The 19,002-nt window shown below is 77.2% G+C and overlaps 1 protein-coding gene across 2 annotated transcripts in view; it reads left to right on the plus strand.

Annotated features, from left to right (window-relative positions):
* The window catches only part of ZNF831 (zinc finger protein 831), a 72,910-nt gene that overhangs the window by 3,889 nt on the left and 50,019 nt on the right, over positions 1–19,002 (plus strand). The window contains exon 1 of one of the 2 annotated variants that reach the window (XM_048497981.1): positions 13,079–13,168. The exons of the other annotated variant lie outside the window; for it this stretch is intronic. The gene's annotated coding sequence lies outside the window, so the exon portion shown is untranslated. Of the gene's footprint in view, positions 1–13,078; positions 13,169–19,002 lie in introns of those variants that run through there. 2 annotated transcript variants of the gene reach the window in all.

The raw sequence follows: 19,002 nt of genomic DNA on the forward strand, positions 1-19,002 counted from the left end.
GGGGGGGGGGGGGGGTGGGGGGGGGGGGGGGTGGGGGGGGGGGGGGGTGGGGGGGGGGGGGGGTGGGGGGGGGGGGGGGTGGGGGGGGGGGGGGGTGGGGGGGGGGGGGGGTGGGGGGGGGGGGGGGTGGGGGGGGGGGGGGGTGGGGGGGGGGGGGGGTGGGGGGGGGGGGGGGTGGGGGGGGGGGGGGGTGGGGGGGGGGGGGGGTGGGGGGGGGGGGGGGTGGGGGGGGGGGGGGGTGGGGGGGGGGGGGGGTGGGGGGGGGGGGGGGTGGGGGGGGGGGGGGGTGGGGGGGGGGGGGGGTGGGGGGGGGGGGGGGTGGGGGGGGGGGGGGGTGGGGGGGGGGGGGGGTGGGGGGGGGGGGGGGTGGGGGGGGGGGGGGGTGGGGGGGGGGGGGGGTGGGGGGGGGGGGGGGTGGGGGGGGGGGGGGGTGGGGGGGGGGGGGGGTGGGGGGGGGGGGGGGTGGGGGGGGGGGGGGGTGGGGGGGGGGGGGGGTGGGGGGGGGGGGGGGTGGGGGGGGGGGGGGGTGGGGGGGGGGGGGGGTGGGGGGGGGGGGGGGTGGGGGGGGGGGGGGGTGGGGGGGGGGGGGGGTGGGGGGGGGGGGGGGTGGGGGGGGGGGGGGGTGGGGGGGGGGGGGGGTGGGGGGGGGGGGGGGTGGGGGGGGGGGGGGGTGGGGGGGGGGGGGGGTGGGGGGGGGGGGGGGTGGGGGGGGGGGGGGGTGGGGGGGGGGGGGGGTGGGGGGGGGGGGGGGTGGGGGGGGGGGGGGGTGGGGGGGGGGGGGGGTGGGGGGGGGGGGGGGTGGGGGGGGGGGGGGGTGGGGGGGGGGGGGGGTGGGGGGGGGGGGGGGTGGGGGGGGGGGGGGGTGGGGGGGGGGGGGGGTGGGGGGGGGGGGGGGTGGGGGGGGGGGGGGGTGGGGGGGGGGGGGGGTGGGGGGGGGGGGGGGTGGGGGGGGGGGGGGGTGGGGGGGGGGGGGGGTGGGGGGGGGGGGGGGTGGGGGGGGGGGGGGGTGGGGGGGGGGGGGGGTGGGGGGGGGGGGGGGTGGGGGGGGGGGGGGGTGGGGGGGGGGGGGGGTGGGGGGGGGGGGGGGTGGGGGGGGGGGGGGGTGGGGGGGGGGGGGGGTGGGGGGGGGGGGGGGTGGGGGGGGGGGGGGGTGGGGGGGGGGGGGGGTGGGGGGGGGGGGGGGTGGGGGGGGGGGGGGGTGGGGGGGGGGGGGGGTGGGGGGGGGGGGGGGTGGGGGGGGGGGGGGGTGGGGGGGGGGGGGGGTGGGGGGGGGGGGGGGTGGGGGGGGGGGGGGGTGGGGGGGGGGGGGGGTGGGGGGGGGGGGGGGTGGGGGGGGGGGGGGGTGGGGGGGGGGGGGGGTGGGGGGGGGGGGGGGTGGGGGGGGGGGGGGGTGGGGGGGGGGGGGGGTGGGGGGGGGGGGGGGTGGGGGGGGGGGGGGGTGGGGGGGGGGGGGGGTGGGGGGGGGGGGGGGTGGGGGGGGGGGGGGGTGGGGGGGGGGGGGGGTGGGGGGGGGGGGGGGTGGGGGGGGGGGGGGGTGGGGGGGGGGGGGGGTGGGGGGGGGGGGGGGTGGGGGGGGGGGGGGGTGGGGGGGGGGGGGGGTGGGGGGGGGGGGGGGTGGGGGGGGGGGGGGGTGGGGGGGGGGGGGGGTGGGGGGGGGGGGGGGTGGGGGGGGGGGGGGGTGGGGGGGGGGGGGGGTGGGGGGGGGGGGGGGTGGGGGGGGGGGGGGGTGGGGGGGGGGGGGGGTGGGGGGGGGGGGGGGTGGGGGGGGGGGGGGGTGGGGGGGGGGGGGGGTGGGGGGGGGGGGGGGTGGGGGGGGGGGGGGGTGGGGGGGGGGGGGGGTGGGGGGGGGGGGGGGTGGGGGGGGGGGGGGGTGGGGGGGGGGGGGGGTGGGGGGGGGGGGGGGTGGGGGGGGGGGGGGGTGGGGGGGGGGGGGGGTGGGGGGGGGGGGGGGTGGGGGGGGGGGGGGGTGGGGGGGGGGGGGGGTGGGGGGGGGGGGGGGTGGGGGGGGGGGGGGGTGGGGGGGGGGGGGGGTGGGGGGGGGGGGGGGTGGGGGGGGGGGGGGGTGGGGGGGGGGGGGGGTGGGGGGGGGGGGGGGTGGGGGGGGGGGGGGGTGGGGGGGGGGGGGGGTGGGGGGGGGGGGGGGTGGGGGGGGGGGGGGGTGGGGGGGGGGGGGGGTGGGGGGGGGGGGGGGTGGGGGGGGGGGGGGGTGGGGGGGGGGGGGGGTGGGGGGGGGGGGGGGTGGGGGGGGGGGGGGGTGGGGGGGGGGGGGGGTGGGGGGGGGGGGGGGTGGGGGGGGGGGGGGGTGGGGGGGGGGGGGGGTGGGGGGGGGGGGGGGTGGGGGGGGGGGGGGGTGGGGGGGGGGGGGGGTGGGGGGGGGGGGGGGTGGGGGGGGGGGGGGGTGGGGGGGGGGGGGGGTGGGGGGGGGGGGGGGTGGGGGGGGGGGGGGGTGGGGGGGGGGGGGGGTGGGGGGGGGGGGGGGTGGGGGGGGGGGGGGGTGGGGGGGGGGGGGGGTGGGGGGGGGGGGGGGTGGGGGGGGGGGGGGGTGGGGGGGGGGGGGGGTGGGGGGGGGGGGGGGTGGGGGGGGGGGGGGGTGGGGGGGGGGGGGGGTGGGGGGGGGGGGGGGTGGGGGGGGGGGGGGGTGGGGGGGGGGGGGGGTGGGGGGGGGGGGGGGTGGGGGGGGGGGGGGGTGGGGGGGGGGGGGGGTGGGGGGGGGGGGGGGTGGGGGGGGGGGGGGGTGGGGGGGGGGGGGGGTGGGGGGGGGGGGGGGTGGGGGGGGGGGGGGGTGGGGGGGGGGGGGGGTGGGGGGGGGGGGGGGTGGGGGGGGGGGGGGGTGGGGGGGGGGGGGGGTGGGGGGGGGGGGGGGTGGGGGGGGGGGGGGGTGGGGGGGGGGGGGGGTGGGGGGGGGGGGGGGTGGGGGGGGGGGGGGGTGGGGGGGGGGGGGGGTGGGGGGGGGGGGGGGTGGGGGGGGGGGGGGGTGGGGGGGGGGGGGGGTGGGGGGGGGGGGGGGTGGGGGGGGGGGGGGGTGGGGGGGGGGGGGGGTGGGGGGGGGGGGGGGTGGGGGGGGGGGGGGGTGGGGGGGGGGGGGGGTGGGGGGGGGGGGGGGTGGGGGGGGGGGGGGGTGGGGGGGGGGGGGGGTGGGGGGGGGGGGGGGTGGGGGGGGGGGGGGGTGGGGGGGGGGGGGGGTGGGGGGGGGGGGGGGTGGGGGGGGGGGGGGGTGGGGGGGGGGGGGGGTGGGGGGGGGGGGGGGTGGGGGGGGGGGGGGGTGGGGGGGGGGGGGGGTGGGGGGGGGGGGGGGTGGGGGGGGGGGGGGGTGGGGGGGGGGGGGGGTGGGGGGGGGGGGGGGTGGGGGGGGGGGGGGGTGGGGGGGGGGGGGGGTGGGGGGGGGGGGGGGTGGGGGGGGGGGGGGGTGGGGGGGGGGGGGGGTGGGGGGGGGGGGGGGTGGGGGGGGGGGGGGGTGGGGGGGGGGGGGGGTGGGGGGGGGGGGGGGTGGGGGGGGGGGGGGGTGGGGGGGGGGGGGGGTGGGGGGGGGGGGGGGTGGGGGGGGGGGGGGGTGGGGGGGGGGGGGGGTGGGGGGGGGGGGGGGTGGGGGGGGGGGGGGGTGGGGGGGGGGGGGGGTGGGGGGGGGGGGGGGTGGGGGGGGGGGGGGGTGGGGGGGGGGGGGGGTGGGGGGGGGGGGGGGTGGGGGGGGGGGGGGGTGGGGGGGGGGGGGGGTGGGGGGGGGGGGGGGTGGGGGGGGGGGGGGGTGGGGGGGGGGGGGGGTGGGGGGGGGGGGGGGTGGGGGGGGGGGGGGGTGGGGGGGGGGGGGGGTGGGGGGGGGGGGGGGTGGGGGGGGGGGGGGGTGGGGGGGGGGGGGGGTGGGGGGGGGGGGGGGTGGGGGGGGGGGGGGGTGGGGGGGGGGGGGGGTGGGGGGGGGGGGGGGTGGGGGGGGGGGGGGGTGGGGGGGGGGGGGGGTGGGGGGGGGGGGGGGTGGGGGGGGGGGGGGGTGGGGGGGGGGGGGGGTGGGGGGGGGGGGGGGTGGGGGGGGGGGGGGGTGGGGGGGGGGGGGGGTGGGGGGGGGGGGGGGTGGGGGGGGGGGGGGGTGGGGGGGGGGGGGGGTGGGGGGGGGGGGGGGTGGGGGGGGGGGGGGGTGGGGGGGGGGGGGGGTGGGGGGGGGGGGGGGTGGGGGGGGGGGGGGGTGGGGGGGGGGGGGGGTGGGGGGGGGGGGGGGTGGGGGGGGGGGGGGGTGGGGGGGGGGGGGGGTGGGGGGGGGGGGGGGTGGGGGGGGGGGGGGGTGGGGGGGGGGGGGGGTGGGGGGGGGGGGGGGTGGGGGGGGGGGGGGGTGGGGGGGGGGGGGGGTGGGGGGGGGGGGGGGTGGGGGGGGGGGGGGGTGGGGGGGGGGGGGGGTGGGGGGGGGGGGGGGTGGGGGGGGGGGGGGGTGGGGGGGGGGGGGGGTGGGGGGGGGGGGGGGTGGGGGGGGGGGGGGGTGGGGGGGGGGGGGGGTGGGGGGGGGGGGGGGTGGGGGGGGGGGGGGGTGGGGGGGGGGGGGGGTGGGGGGGGGGGGGGGTGGGGGGGGGGGGGGGTGGGGGGGGGGGGGGGTGGGGGGGGGGGGGGGTGGGGGGGGGGGGGGGTGGGGGGGGGGGGGGGTGGGGGGGGGGGGGGGTGGGGGGGGGGGGGGGTGGGGGGGGGGGGGGGTGGGGGGGGGGGGGGGTGGGGGGGGGGGGGGGTGGGGGGGGGGGGGGGTGGGGGGGGGGGGGGGTGGGGGGGGGGGGGGGTGGGGGGGGGGGGGGGTGGGGGGGGGGGGGGGTGGGGGGGGGGGGGGGTGGGGGGGGGGGGGGGTGGGGGGGGGGGGGGGTGGGGGGGGGGGGGGGTGGGGGGGGGGGGGGGTGGGGGGGGGGGGGGGTGGGGGGGGGGGGGGGTGGGGGGGGGGGGGGGTGGGGGGGGGGGGGGGTGGGGGGGGGGGGGGGTGGGGGGGGGGGGGGGTGGGGGGGGGGGGGGGTGGGGGGGGGGGGGGGTGGGGGGGGGGGGGGGTGGGGGGGGGGGGGGGTGGGGGGGGGGGGGGGTGGGGGGGGGGGGGGGTGGGGGGGGGGGGGGGTGGGGGGGGGGGGGGGTGGGGGGGGGGGGGGGTGGGGGGGGGGGGGGGTGGGGGGGGGGGGGGGTGGGGGGGGGGGGGGGTGGGGGGGGGGGGGGGTGGGGGGGGGGGGGGGTGGGGGGGGGGGGGGGTGGGGGGGGGGGGGGGTGGGGGGGGGGGGGGGTGGGGGGGGGGGGGGGTGGGGGGGGGGGGGGGTGGGGGGGGGGGGGGGTGGGGGGGGGGGGGGGTGGGGGGGGGGGGGGGTGGGGGGGGGGGGGGGTGGGGGGGGGGGGGGGTGGGGGGGGGGGGGGGTGGGGGGGGGGGGGGGTGGGGGGGGGGGGGGGTGGGGGGGGGGGGGGGTGGGGGGGGGGGGGGGTGGGGGGGGGGGGGGGTGGGGGGGGGGGGGGGTGGGGGGGGGGGGGGGTGGGGGGGGGGGGGGGTGGGGGGGGGGGGGGGTGGGGGGGGGGGGGGGTGGGGGGGGGGGGGGGTGGGGGGGGGGGGGGGTGGGGGGGGGGGGGGGTGGGGGGGGGGGGGGGTGGGGGGGGGGGGGGGTGGGGGGGGGGGGGGGTGGGGGGGGGGGGGGGTGGGGGGGGGGGGGGGTGGGGGGGGGGGGGGGTGGGGGGGGGGGGGGGTGGGGGGGGGGGGGGGTGGGGGGGGGGGGGGGTGGGGGGGGGGGGGGGTGGGGGGGGGGGGGGGTGGGGGGGGGGGGGGGTGGGGGGGGGGGGGGGTGGGGGGGGGGGGGGGTGGGGGGGGGGGGGGGTGGGGGGGGGGGGGGGTGGGGGGGGGGGGGGGTGGGGGGGGGGGGGGGTGGGGGGGGGGGGGGGTGGGGGGGGGGGGGGGTGGGGGGGGGGGGGGGTGGGGGGGGGGGGGGGTGGGGGGGGGGGGGGGTGGGGGGGGGGGGGGGTGGGGGGGGGGGGGGGTGGGGGGGGGGGGGGGTGGGGGGGGGGGGGGGTGGGGGGGGGGGGGGGTGGGGGGGGGGGGGGGTGGGGGGGGGGGGGGGTGGGGGGGGGGGGGGGTGGGGGGGGGGGGGGGTGGGGGGGGGGGGGGGTGGGGGGGGGGGGGGGTGGGGGGGGGGGGGGGTGGGGGGGGGGGGGGGTGGGGGGGGGGGGGGGTGGGGGGGGGGGGGGGTGGGGGGGGGGGGGGGTGGGGGGGGGGGGGGGTGGGGGGGGGGGGGGGTGGGGGGGGGGGGGGGTGGGGGGGGGGGGGGGTGGGGGGGGGGGGGGGTGGGGGGGGGGGGGGGTGGGGGGGGGGGGGGGTGGGGGGGGGGGGGGGTGGGGGGGGGGGGGGGTGGGGGGGGGGGGGGGTGGGGGGGGGGGGGGGTGGGGGGGGGGGGGGGTGGGGGGGGGGGGGGGTGGGGGGGGGGGGGGGTGGGGGGGGGGGGGGGTGGGGGGGGGGGGGGGTGGGGGGGGGGGGGGGTGGGGGGGGGGGGGGGTGGGGGGGGGGGGGGGTGGGGGGGGGGGGGGGTGGGGGGGGGGGGGGGTGGGGGGGGGGGGGGGTGGGGGGGGGGGGGGGTGGGGGGGGGGGGGGGTGGGGGGGGGGGGGGGTGGGGGGGGGGGGGGGTGGGGGGGGGGGGGGGTGGGGGGGGGGGGGGGTGGGGGGGGGGGGGGGTGGGGGGGGGGGGGGGTGGGGGGGGGGGGGGGTGGGGGGGGGGGGGGGTGGGGGGGGGGGGGGGTGGGGGGGGGGGGGGGTGGGGGGGGGGGGGGGTGGGGGGGGGGGGGGGTGGGGGGGGGGGGGGGTGGGGGGGGGGGGGGGTGGGGGGGGGGGGGGGTGGGGGGGGGGGGGGGTGGGGGGGGGGGGGGGTGGGGGGGGGGGGGGGTGGGGGGGGGGGGGGGTGGGGGGGGGGGGGGGTGGGGGGGGGGGGGGGTGGGGGGGGGGGGGGGTGGGGGGGGGGGGGGGTGGGGGGGGGGGGGGGTGGGGGGGGGGGGGGGTGGGGGGGGGGGGGGGTGGGGGGGGGGGGGGGTGGGGGGGGGGGGGGGTGGGGGGGGGGGGGGGTGGGGGGGGGGGGGGGTGGGGGGGGGGGGGGGTGGGGGGGGGGGGGGGTGGGGGGGGGGGGGGGTGGGGGGGGGGGGGGGTGGGGGGGGGGGGGGGTGGGGGGGGGGGGGGGTGGGGGGGGGGGGGGGTGGGGGGGGGGGGGGGTGGGGGGGGGGGGGGGTGGGGGGGGGGGGGGGTGGGGGGGGGGGGGGGTGGGGGGGGGGGGGGGTGGGGGGGGGGGGGGGTGGGGGGGGGGGGGGGTGGGGGGGGGGGGGGGTGGGGGGGGGGGGGGGTGGGGGGGGGGGGGGGTGGGGGGGGGGGGGGGTGGGGGGGGGGGGGGGTGGGGGGGGGGGGGGGTGGGGGGGGGGGGGGGTGGGGGGGGGGGGGGGTGGGGGGGGGGGGGGGTGGGGGGGGGGGGGGGTGGGGGGGGGGGGGGGTGGGGGGGGGGGGGGGTGGGGGGGGGGGGGGGTGGGGGGGGGGGGGGGTGGGGGGGGGGGGGGGTGGGGGGGGGGGGGGGTGGGGGGGGGGGGGGGTGGGGGGGGGGGGGGGTGGGGGGGGGGGGGGGTGGGGGGGGGGGGGGGTGGGGGGGGGGGGGGGTGGGGGGGGGGGGGGGTGGGGGGGGGGGGGGGTGGGGGGGGGGGGGGGTGGGGGGGGGGGGGGGTGGGGGGGGGGGGGGGTGGGGGGGGGGGGGGGTGGGGGGGGGGGGGGGTGGGGGGGGGGGGGGGTGGGGGGGGGGGGGGGTGGGGGGGGGGGGGGGTGGGGGGGGGGGGGGGTGGGGGGGGGGGGGGGTGGGGGGGGGGGGGGGTGGGGGGGGGGGGGGGTGGGGGGGGGGGGGGGTGGGGGGGGGGGGGGGTGGGGGGGGGGGGGGGTGGGGGGGGGGGGGGGTGGGGGGGGGGGGGGGTGGGGGGGGGGGGGGGTGGGGGGGGGGGGGGGTGGGGGGGGGGGGGGGTGGGGGGGGGGGGGGGTGGGGGGGGGGGGGGGTGGGGGGGGGGGGGGGTGGGGGGGGGGGGGGGTGGGGGGGGGGGGGGGTGGGGGGGGGGGGGGGTGGGGGGGGGGGGGGGTGGGGGGGGGGGGGGGTGGGGGGGGGGGGGGGTGGGGGGGGGGGGGGGTGGGGGGGGGGGGGGGTGGGGGGGGGGGGGGGTGGGGGGGGGGGGGGGTGGGGGGGGGGGGGGGTGGGGGGGGGGGGGGGTGGGGGGGGGGGGGGGTGGGGGGGGGGGGGGGTGGGGGGGGGGGGGGGTGGGGGGGGGGGGGGGTGGGGGGGGGGGGGGGTGGGGGGGGGGGGGGGTGGGGGGGGGGGGGGGTGGGGGGGGGGGGGGGTGGGGGGGGGGGGGGGTGGGGGGGGGGGGGGGTGGGGGGGGGGGGGGGTGGGGGGGGGGGGGGGTGGGGGGGGGGGGGGGTGGGGGGGGGGGGGGGTGGGGGGGGGGGGGGGTGGGGGGGGGGGGGGGTGGGGGGGGGGGGGGGTGGGGGGGGGGGGGGGTGGGGGGGGGGGGGGGTGGGGGGGGGGGGGGGTGGGGGGGGGGGGGGGTGGGGGGGGGGGGGGGTGGGGGGGGGGGGGGGTGGGGGGGGGGGGGGGTGGGGGGGGGGGGGGGTGGGGGGGGGGGGGGGTGGGGGGGGGGGGGGGTGGGGGGGGGGGGGGGTGGGGGGGGGGGGGGGTGGGGGGGGGGGGGGGTGGGGGGGGGGGGGGGTGGGGGGGGGGGGGGGTGGGGGGGGGGGGGGGTGGGGGGGGGGGGGGGTGGGGGGGGGGGGGGGTGGGGGGGGGGGGGGGTGGGGGGGGGGGGGGGTGGGGGGGGGGGGGGGTGGGGGGGGGGGGGGGTGGGGGGGGGGGGGGGTGGGGGGGGGGGGGGGTGGGGGGGGGGGGGGGTGGGGGGGGGGGGGGGTGGGGGGGGGGGGGGGTGGGGGGGGGGGGGGGTGGGGGGGGGGGGGGGTGGGGGGGGGGGGGGGTGGGGGGGGGGGGGGGTGGGGGGGGGGGGGGGTGGGGGGGGGGGGGGGTGGGGGGGGGGGGGGGTGGGGGGGGGGGGGGGTGGGGGGGGGGGGGGGTGGGGGGGGGGGGGGGTGGGGGGGGGGGGGGGTGGGGGGGGGGGGGGGTGGGGGGGGGGGGGGGTGGGGGGGGGGGGGGGTGGGGGGGGGGGGGGGTGGGGGGGGGGGGGGGTGGGGGGGGGGGGGGGTGGGGGGGGGGGGGGGTGGGGGGGGGGGGGGGTGGGGGGGGGGGGGGGTGGGGGGGGGGGGGGGTGGGGGGGGGGGGGGGTGGGGGGGGGGGGGGGTGGGGGGGGGGGGGGGTGGGGGGGGGGGGGGGTGGGGGGGGGGGGGGGTGGGGGGGGGGGGGGGTGGGGGGGGGGGGGGGTGGGGGGGGGGGGGGGTGGGGGGGGGGGGGGGTGGGGGGGGGGGGGGGTGGGGGGGGGGGGGGGTGGGGGGGGGGGGGGGTGGGGGGGGGGGGGGGTGGGGGGGGGGGGGGGTGGGGGGGGGGGGGGGTGGGGGGGGGGGGGGGTGGGGGGGGGGGGGGGTGGGGGGGGGGGGGGGTGGGGGGGGGGGGGGGTGGGGGGGGGGGGGGGTGGGGGGGGGGGGGGGTGGGGGGGGGGGGGGGTGGGGGGGGGGGGGGGTGGGGGGGGGGGGGGGTGGGGGGGGGGGGGGGTGGGGGGGGGGGGGGGTGGGGGGGGGGGGGGGTGGGGGGGGGGGGGGGTGGGGGGGGGGGGGGGTGGGGGGGGGGGGGGGTGGGGGGGGGGGGGGGTGGGGGGGGGGGGGGGTGGGGGGGGGGGGGGGTGGGGGGGGGGGGGGGTGGGGGGGGGGGGGGGTGGGGGGGGGGGGGGGTGGGGGGGGGGGGGGGTGGGGGGGGGGGGGGGTGGGGGGGGGGGGGGGTGGGGGGGGGGGGGGGTGGGGGGGGGGGGGGGTGGGGGGGGGGGGGGGTGGGGGGGGGGGGGGGTGGGGGGGGGGGGGGGTGGGGGGGGGGGGGGGTGGGGGGGGGGGGGGGTGGGGGGGGGGGGGGGTGGGGGGGGGGGGGGGTGGGGGGGGGGGGGGGTGGGGGGGGGGGGGGGTGGGGGGGGGGGGGGGTGGGGGGGGGGGGGGGTGGGGGGGGGGGGGGGTGGGGGGGGGGGGGGGTGGGGGGGGGGGGGGGTGGGGGGGGGGGGGGGTGGGGGGGGGGGGGGGTGGGGGGGGGGGGGGGTGGGGGGGGGGGGGGGTGGGGGGGGGGGGGGGTGGGGGGGGGGGGGGGTGGGGGGGGGGGGGGGTGGGGGGGGGGGGGGGTGGGGGGGGGGGGGGGTGGGGGGGGGGGGGGGTGGGGGGGGGGGGGGGTGGGGGGGGGGGGGGGTGGGGGGGGGGGGGGGTGGGGGGGGGGGGGGGTGGGGGGGGGGGGGGGTGGGGGGGGGGGGGGGTGGGGGGGGGGGGGGGTGGGGGGGGGGGGGGGTGGGGGGGGGGGGGGGTGGGGGGGGGGGGGGGTGGGGGGGGGGGGGGGTGGGGGGGGGGGGGGGTGGGGGGGGGGGGGGGTGGGGGGGGGGGGGGGTGGGGGGGGGGGGGGGTGGGGGGGGGGGGGGGTGGGGGGGGGGGGGGGTGGGGGGGGGGGGGGGTGGGGGGGGGGGGGGGTGGGGGGGGGGGGGGGTGGGGGGGGGGGGGGGTGGGGGGGGGGGGGGGTGGGGGGGGGGGGGGGTGGGGGGGGGGGGGGGTGGGGGGGGGGGGGGGTGGGGGGGGGGGGGGGTGGGGGGGGGGGGGGGTGGGGGGGGGGGGGGGTGGGGGGGGGGGGGGGTGGGGGGGGGGGGGGGTGGGGGGGGGGGGGGGTGGGGGGGGGGGGGGGTGGGGGGGGGGGGGGGTGGGGGGGGGGGGGGGTGGGGGGGGGGGGGGGTGGGGGGGGGGGGGGGTGGGGGGGGGGGGGGGTGGGGGGGGGGGGGGGTGGGGGGGGGGGGGGGTGGGGGGGGGGGGGGGTGGGGGGGGGGGGGGGTGGGGGGGGGGGGGGGTGGGGGGGGGGGGGGGTGGGGGGGGGGGGGGGTGGGGGGGGGGGGGGGTGGGGGGGGGGGGGGGTGGGGGGGGGGGGGGGTGGGGGGGGGGGGGGGTGGGGGGGGGGGGGGGTGGGGGGGGGGGGGGGTGGGGGGGGGGGGGGGTGGGGGGGGGGGGGGGTGGGGGGGGGGGGGGGTGGGGGGGGGGGGGGGTGGGGGGGGGGGGGGGTGGGGGGGGGGGGGGGTGGGGGGGGGGGGGGGTGGGGGGGGGGGGGGGTGGGGGGGGGGGGGGGTGGGGGGGGGGGGGGGTGGGGGGGGGGGGGGGTGGGGGGGGGGGGGGGTGGGGGGGGGGGGGGGTGGGGGGGGGGGGGGGTGGGGGGGGGGGGGGGTGGGGGGGGGGGGGGGTGGGGGGGGGGGGGGGTGGGGGGGGGGGGGGGTGGGGGGGGGGGGGGGTGGGGGGGGGGGGGGGTGGGGGGGGGGGGGGGTGGGGGGGGGGGGGGGTGGGGGGGGGGGGGGGTGGGGGGGGGGGGGGGTGGGGGGGGGGGGGGGTGGGGGGGGGGGGGGGTGGGGGGGGGGGGGGGTGGGGGGGGGGGGGGGTGGGGGGGGGGGGGGGTGGGGGGGGGGGGGGGTGGGGGGGGGGGGGGGTGGGGGGGGGGGGGGGTGGGGGGGGGGGGGGGTGGGGGGGGGGGGGGGTGGGGGGGGGGGGGGGTGGGGGGGGGGGGGGGTGGGGGGGGGGGGGGGTGGGGGGGGGGGGGGGTGGGGGGGGGGGGGGGTGGGGGGGGGGGGGGGTGGGGGGGGGGGGGGGTGGGGGGGGGGGGGGGTGGGGGGGGGGGGGGGTGGGGGGGGGGGGGGGTGGGGGGGGGGGGGGGTGGGGGGGGGGGGGGGTGGGGGGGGGGGGGGGTGGGGGGGGGGGGGGGTGGGGGGGGGGGGGGGTGGGGGGGGGGGGGGGTGGGGGGGGGGGGGGGTGGGGGGGGGGGGGGGTGGGGGGGGGGGGGGGTGGGGGGGGGGGGGGGTGGGGGGGGGGGGGGGTGGGGGGGGGGGGGGGTGGGGGGGGGGGGGGGTGGGGGGGGGGGGGGGTGGGGGGAGGGGGGAGGGGGGGGCGGGGGGGGTGGGGGGGGGGGGGCGTGGGGGGGGGGGGGGGTGGGGGGGGGGGGGGGTGGGGGGGGGGGGGGGGGGGGGGGGGGGGGGGTGGGGGGGAGGGGGGTTGTGGGGCGGGGGGGGTGGGGGGGGGGGGGGGGGGGGGAGGGGGGGGCGGGGGGGGGGGGGGGTGGGGAGGGGGGGGGGGGGGGGGGGGGGGGGGGTGGGGGGGGGGGGGGGGGGGGGGGGGGGGGGGGGGGGGGGGGGGGGGGGGGGGGGGGGGGGGGTTTGGGGGGGGGGGGGGTGGGGGGGGGTAGGGAACCTGTGGCTCTCCAGATGTTCAGGAACTACAATTCCCAATTGGCCATGCTGGTAGGGGCTGATGGGAATTGTAGTTCCTGAACATCTGGAGAGCCACAGGTTCCCTACCCCTGGCCTATGCACTCCCACACATGCCAGGTGGGTGACCTTGGGCTAGTCACAGCTTTCTGGAGCTCTCTCAGCCCCACATACCTCACAGAGTGTTTGTTGTGAGGGGGGAAGGGCAAGGAGATTGTAAGCCCCTCTGAGTCTCCTATAGGAGAGAAAGGGGGATATAAATCCAAACTCCTCCTCCTCTTCCTCCTCTTCTTCCTCTTCCTCCTCTTCTTCCTCTTCTTCCTCTTCTTCCTCTTCTTCTTCTGGGCTCCAGAAAGACGAATGTTGATGGAACAGAAAGGCATTAGCTCTACTGCCCCTTTAAAGGGGGAAAAAGGAAAGAGATTTTTTTTTCATCCTTACCTGATGGTTATGTGTTTTTTTTATCTGTTTGCAAATGTTGCTCTAATGGTTTGAAACCCAGTCGTGTCATTTCTTTACGCCCACACAGAGCTGCAGTAGTACAGACACCGTAGCAGGAAACCATATTACCAGCTAGAACCATTAAAACTCTTCCCACGCCAAGTGTGGGTTGGAATCGCCCTCTTCCTCCCTCCCCGCCCCAAAGCCCACCACCCACCAGAAAGCTCTCTGTGCATCAGTCTCTGAAAGGTGAGCGGGGAGGGGGGGGGGGGATGAAAGCCAAGGAAACTGAACAGAAGACTTGGAGTCCTTTTGTGTTCCTGTGCATTTCCCAAGACTCCTGAAGCGCGCCTGTGGACTTGGCCTTCAAAAGGTTAGCATGTGCGTTGTCGTTAATTTCTGTGGCTTGAGATGAGGCGCCAGCTTGCAACGAGCGAGGCAGGTTACATTAAGTTGTGAGTCTTTCCGTGCAGCGACTGTCAGGGGGAGAAGGAAAGAGCTGCTTTCTCTGAATCGCACAGCATCTTTACCAAAGCGGGCAACATCTGCGTCCTTAGCATCCTTTGGTCCAGCCTCTCAAACTTTAAAATACGGACCAAGGTGGTTGGTTGTGTTCCTAGAGAAGCAAAGCCTGTTGATTTATGCTGTGTGGGGGCTAAGAACTCTTGTGTGGCATCTACAAAGGACAGTGCAAAGAACTGGACTGAAATAATTCAGTTTTTCCCTCCACAGTTTTTTTTTAAAAAATCATGATGAAAATCTTGTTTGGCAGCATACAGAGAAACTGTGGAGTTTAATGCATTCAGTTTTGCTGAAAGAGAGGGACGAATCTCAAACTGCCAGGAAAATAATTCAGACAGCCCTAACGCTTTATGATTCATCTTAAAGGAATAATGGTTGCTGGGAGTTGAAAGAGGAAAGACAGTTGTGTTAAAAATGACAGTCCTTGAGACAGCAAGAACCCTAAACTTTATTTCCAAATTGTGTTTGTAGTGCACAGACTGTTTGTAAATCTGCCAAGTTTGCAAATGATCAAAAGTGGGAGGGACAAAATAAGGCTTTTTTTCTTTTTAAATTAGCTAGATATTGTGAAAAGTGAATTAAAGATGCTTCTTTGCCTGTCCATTTTACTTTACTGTCTATTTCTAAGCAGAATCACATGTTTCTAAGTCTATAACAGTCAACAGGCGTGCAAAAATGTATTCCTCCTTACTAGTTGTCGGTCACTCTCTTTACTTACTTCACAGCCCTTGATAACAATTGTCATAATTTGTTCTCTTGTTTTTGTGTGTGTTCTGAAATTTTTTTTTTTTAATTCTGCAATGCCATGACTGAGTGCTGGAAATGCTTGTTAATTTAAATGAGAACTGACAGAAATTTGTTGTTAGGCAATAAAAAGTGTTGCTACTCTCTTGATTCAAGAATCTTTTATAAGCTTCCTTATACATCCCTGCCCTAGCAGAGGACAATACCATTTCCAGCATGTGTTGATATTACAATGAACAGAATTGTCCCCACTGAGATCCTGGACAGGACTTCAATATGTCCTTTGTAATTCCAAAGAGATAGAAAAGTTCAACCTGGACCCAAACTTCAGGTTCCTTATTTTTTAAATTAATTTCCAGATGTGTTCTGTGTTGCTAGGCTGTCACCACATCCTGAGAGACTTCTAGATGCATATGAGGCTATCGGACCAGGGAAGCAAACTGCCAGGGGAGTCCTGCCATAGAGGATTTAATTTGGGGTGTTGTGTGGTTTCCAGGCTGTATGGCCGTGTTCTAGTAGCATTTTCTCCCAACATTTCGCCTGCATATGTGGGTGGCATCTTCAGAAAATCCTCTGAAGATGCCACCCACAGATGCAGGCGAAACTTCAGGAGAAACTGCGACTGGAACACGGCCATACAGCCTGGAAATCCCACAACGCTCCAACCCTAATACTCTTAATGCAACCCTAGACGCTCTTCTGAGCCCCTTGGAGTGCTTAGTTCTGTTTTGCTAGTGATCATTGTGGCTGAGCCAGGATTATAACTTGGATTTCCTGCCACCTTGTGCCACTAGTAAGTCTAACAGATTCATTGTAGCACAAGTGTACATACTTTGTGAGTTGCATGAAGTAACTGCTTATTCACAAGGTACAGCAGCACACATGGATATAGAGGGAAGAAACTGTGAACTGTGGGGTTAGTAGTGCATGCAAACATAAATAGTTCAGTTGGAGACATTCTGTGCAAAACTCAAATATAGAAGAAGAGGAAGAGGAAGAGGAAGAGGAAGAAGAAGAAGAAGAAGAAGAAGAAGAAGAGGAGGAGGAGGAGGAGGAGGAGGAGGAGGAGGAGGAGTTTGGATTTATATCCCCCTTTCTCTCCTGCAGGAGACTCAAAGGGGCTTACAATCTCCTTGCCCTTCCCCCCTCACAACAAACACCCTGTGAGGCAGGTGGGGCTGAGAGAGCTCCGAGAAGCTGTGACTAGCCCAAGATCACCCAGCTGGCGAATGTGGGAGTGCGCAGGCTAATCTGAATTCCCCAGATAAGCCTCCACAGCTCAGGTGGCAGAGCTGGGAATCAAACCCGGTTCCTCCAGATTAGATACACGAGCTCTTAACCTCCTACGCTACAAGATAGGCAGAGACTAACAGTCACAGCAACAACTTTTTAAACCGGGCAGCACCATCTGGAGCCCAGGCAGTGGGATGCGGTGACACCCGACTGCCTCCAAGAGGGCTTTCTGGTGGTGCAGGGAGACAAAAAACCTTCTCCCACCAGAGAGCCCTCCATTGGGCTCAATGGACTTACACCACCCAAAAGGGTGACATAAGTCCGAGAGCTGGGGCCACAGCATAACTGCTGCAAACCCAGGGTGGAAGCCTACTAACGTCAGCTCAACCCCTGGGACTAGCAGCAGCACGAGAGTGCTGATGTGGAGCTGGGTGCTGTGCAGGGGTGGAGGGAAAGGGAACTGCGCCCAGGGCATGACCTGCCCATGAGCGCCCCATGGGGACCCCTGACAGGGGGTGTTCTGGGGGGCGATTTTCCACCCCCCATGACACAAATGGCACGCGCCCGAGGCGCGGCGCCCCTGTCCCGTTGCAGCTTCGCCACTGGCGCTGTGTCCGGTATGGCATATTTAATTCATATACCACCCTCTTCCAGAAAGCTCAGGGCAGTGCACAACAACATAATAACAATATCAATAAACATAACATTGTAGAACCGTGGTGGCGAACCTATGGCACTCCAGATGTTCATGAACTACAATTCCCATCAGCCCCTGCTAGCATGGCCAATTGGCAATGCTGGCAGGGGCTGATGTGAACTGTAGTCCATGAACATCTGGAGTGCCATAGGTTCTCCACCACTGTTGTAGAACAACCATTAATATACCACCCTCCCCCGAAACACTCAGGGCAGCGCACAGCAACATAATAACAACATCAATAAACATAATATCGTAGAACAACCACTAGTAAATGTATCAATAACATAGGGTCAATAAACATAACATCATAAATCATAATATAGCATCATAAATCATAACGTCGTACAGCAATAAACACATCAATAAATATAGGGTCAATAAGCATAGGATCATAACATTATAAACATAATGTCAAAAATATAGCAACAAAGGCATAGCATTGTAATACCAATAAAAATCCATACAATGTAGTAACACTAGAACCCAGTCTGGGTGCTGTGGAGCACATCAATGACCACCCATCAGTGTTTCTGCCTCTCTGCCAGTGCCTCGGGAAGGTGAAGTCTGCCAGTGCAGGCATGCACTGCTTCCATGGTGTAATGGTTTGATGGTTTGATTCCCCACTCTGCCGCTTGAGCTGTGGAGGCTTATCTGGGGAATTCAGATTAGCCTGTGCACTCCAACACGTGCCAGCTGGGTGACCTTGGGCTAGTCACAGCTTTTCGGAGCTCTCTCAGCCCCACTCACCTCACAGGGTGTTTGTTGTGAGGGGGGAAGGGCAAGGAGACTGTCAGCCCCTTTGAGTCTCCTACAGGAGAGAAAGGGGGGATATACATCCAAACTCCTCCTCCTCCTCCTCCTCCTCCTCCTCCTCTGCTTCTTCTTCTGCTTCTGCTTCTGCTGCTGCTTCTGCTGCTGCTGCTGCTGCAACCCCTCCTCTTTTTGGATTGGGCCGTTAGTTAAAGCAATTATATCTACTGTGGAATTCTTTTTCATCAATTATTCTGCAATAAACATATTGGTCTTTGGGTATGCACAAACCTTCTTATAAAGAATGAAAGCAATTGTAAGACTCATTAAAATCTATCCTTCCAGGGAGTCGTGATACTTTGTGTTATGTTTAATATGAAACGAATTAGAAATAAAGCTACATTTCAGGATAGCTATAAAGGTTATTTCCCATAAACCTATATAGTATGCGCATGTGCTGCAGGCAGGCATCAGCTGTGGTTTGTCAGTGTCGGGGATTGTATCTAGGTATCTAGATGTCTGCCAATTGGCCATGCTGACAGAGGCTGATGGGAATTGTAGTTCCTGAACATCTGGAGAGCCGCAGGTTCCCTACCCCTGATCTAGATGATTGAGATGCATTCCTAACTCAATATAATTGCTACAAGATACATGTAACCAGCCAGCTATATGTTACCACTGCCACTCTGGGGCATTCTTTCCTTGATCTTTAATTTATGGCTTCACACACTGAGTAAATAACTAGGCTCTCCCCTGACACTTTGGTCTCATGAGAACCGGGATTGTTTCCGTTATCTTGTGGGGGCAGGATGCTAGGTGGCTCTCTATCTCTATCTGTTGCCGACCTTGGGGGTGCCTCAGCTCCAAATTAACACTTTCTCACATTTCTTGGGAAAATGGGAGGGGGAACTAACATTGGAATAAAGGGGAGGGCAAAAGCCAGGGTCGCCAGAACTGGCTTTGTCTAGCTGGGTGCTTCGATGCCTATCAATAAATGCTACTGATCAACAATACAGAGTCCATTTATTGCTTCAGGGTTCGAGACTTCACATTCAGACAGTTCGAGGTCAGGGCAGGTGGCAGCCACAGGCATGGTCAGGTAGTCCAAGGTCAGGTAGTTCAGAAGGGAGGCAGGCAGGCTAGGAATGGAGGTTCAAGGCGTGAAACAGAGAACCAGGTGCATAGAGCTTCCCAGGGAAATCACACATATTATATCCAAGCAGAGCTAAGCCCAAGGCAGGGTTTATCTAGGAGGCCCTTTCTTATGAGGCCAGGATCCTGCAAGGACTCAGTCCTTCTCTGATGTTGCTGTTTCCAACTTGCAGAGCATTCTGCTATATTGAGCTACAATGCAAGCACCTCTCCTTTTAATACTGAGAGGTTCATTTTAAAAGAAAGGCTGGTTTGAAATAAAGTTTTTTAAAGCCCTCCCAATCATTGGAGAGGGTGAAAATAGAGTGCGGGAGGTAGGGTGGAGCTAAAAAGAGACCCTGCTCACACTATTACTTGGAAAAGCCTTCTCTGTTATTATTTTATCGAGCTATGTTCGAGGCAAAGCTGTGCTCACTGGCAAATCTGTCCTGTTCTGGCAGCGAAGCAAATTAAAGTAGTGCTAGAAGTGGTCTTGCTTGCCACGAAGAGAATGGAAAGTGATAGTTGGGCTCCAGGAAATATGTCCCTGCAAGAAATCTTGCTGCGATGGACATTTCGCCCTGTTGCACAGCAGACATGTTTATTTATTTTTTATTTATTTATTAAACTTTTATGCCGCCCCATCCTCTAGGGGCTCTGGGCGGTGTACAGCATAAAACATGGTAAAACAAGTCACTAAAATCTTTAAAACAGCGGTAACAAACATTAATAGTAATCCATAAAATAGCTTAAAACTCATAAAACAGCAAAAAACCATAATACATAATAAAAGGCGTCCGACCCCAATTTAAAACCTACCCCCATGAGGGGGGATGGCAGGACCCCTCAATATGAGGGGACCCTGATGTAACTGCCCTAGGGGCAGGGCAGTAAGGGGGCACCATATCAGCAGCTGGACACTCCAAAGGCCCGGTGGAACAACACAGTCTTACAGGCCCTGCGGAACTCACCCAGGTCCCGCAGGGCCCGGACAGCTGGAGGAAGGGTGTTCCACCAGGCCGGGGCCAGTGCCGTAAAGGTCCTGGCCCGCGTGGAGGCCAGCCGCATCATAGAGGGGCCGGGGGCCACCAGTAGGTTGGCCTCTGCAGAGCGCAGAGGCCGAGTTG

Source organism: Sphaerodactylus townsendi, linkage group LG05 (assembly GCF_021028975.2).
Source record: "Sphaerodactylus townsendi isolate TG3544 linkage group LG05, MPM_Stown_v2.3, whole genome shotgun sequence".
Lineage (NCBI taxonomy): Eukaryota > Metazoa > Chordata > Lepidosauria > Squamata > Sphaerodactylidae > Sphaerodactylus > Sphaerodactylus townsendi.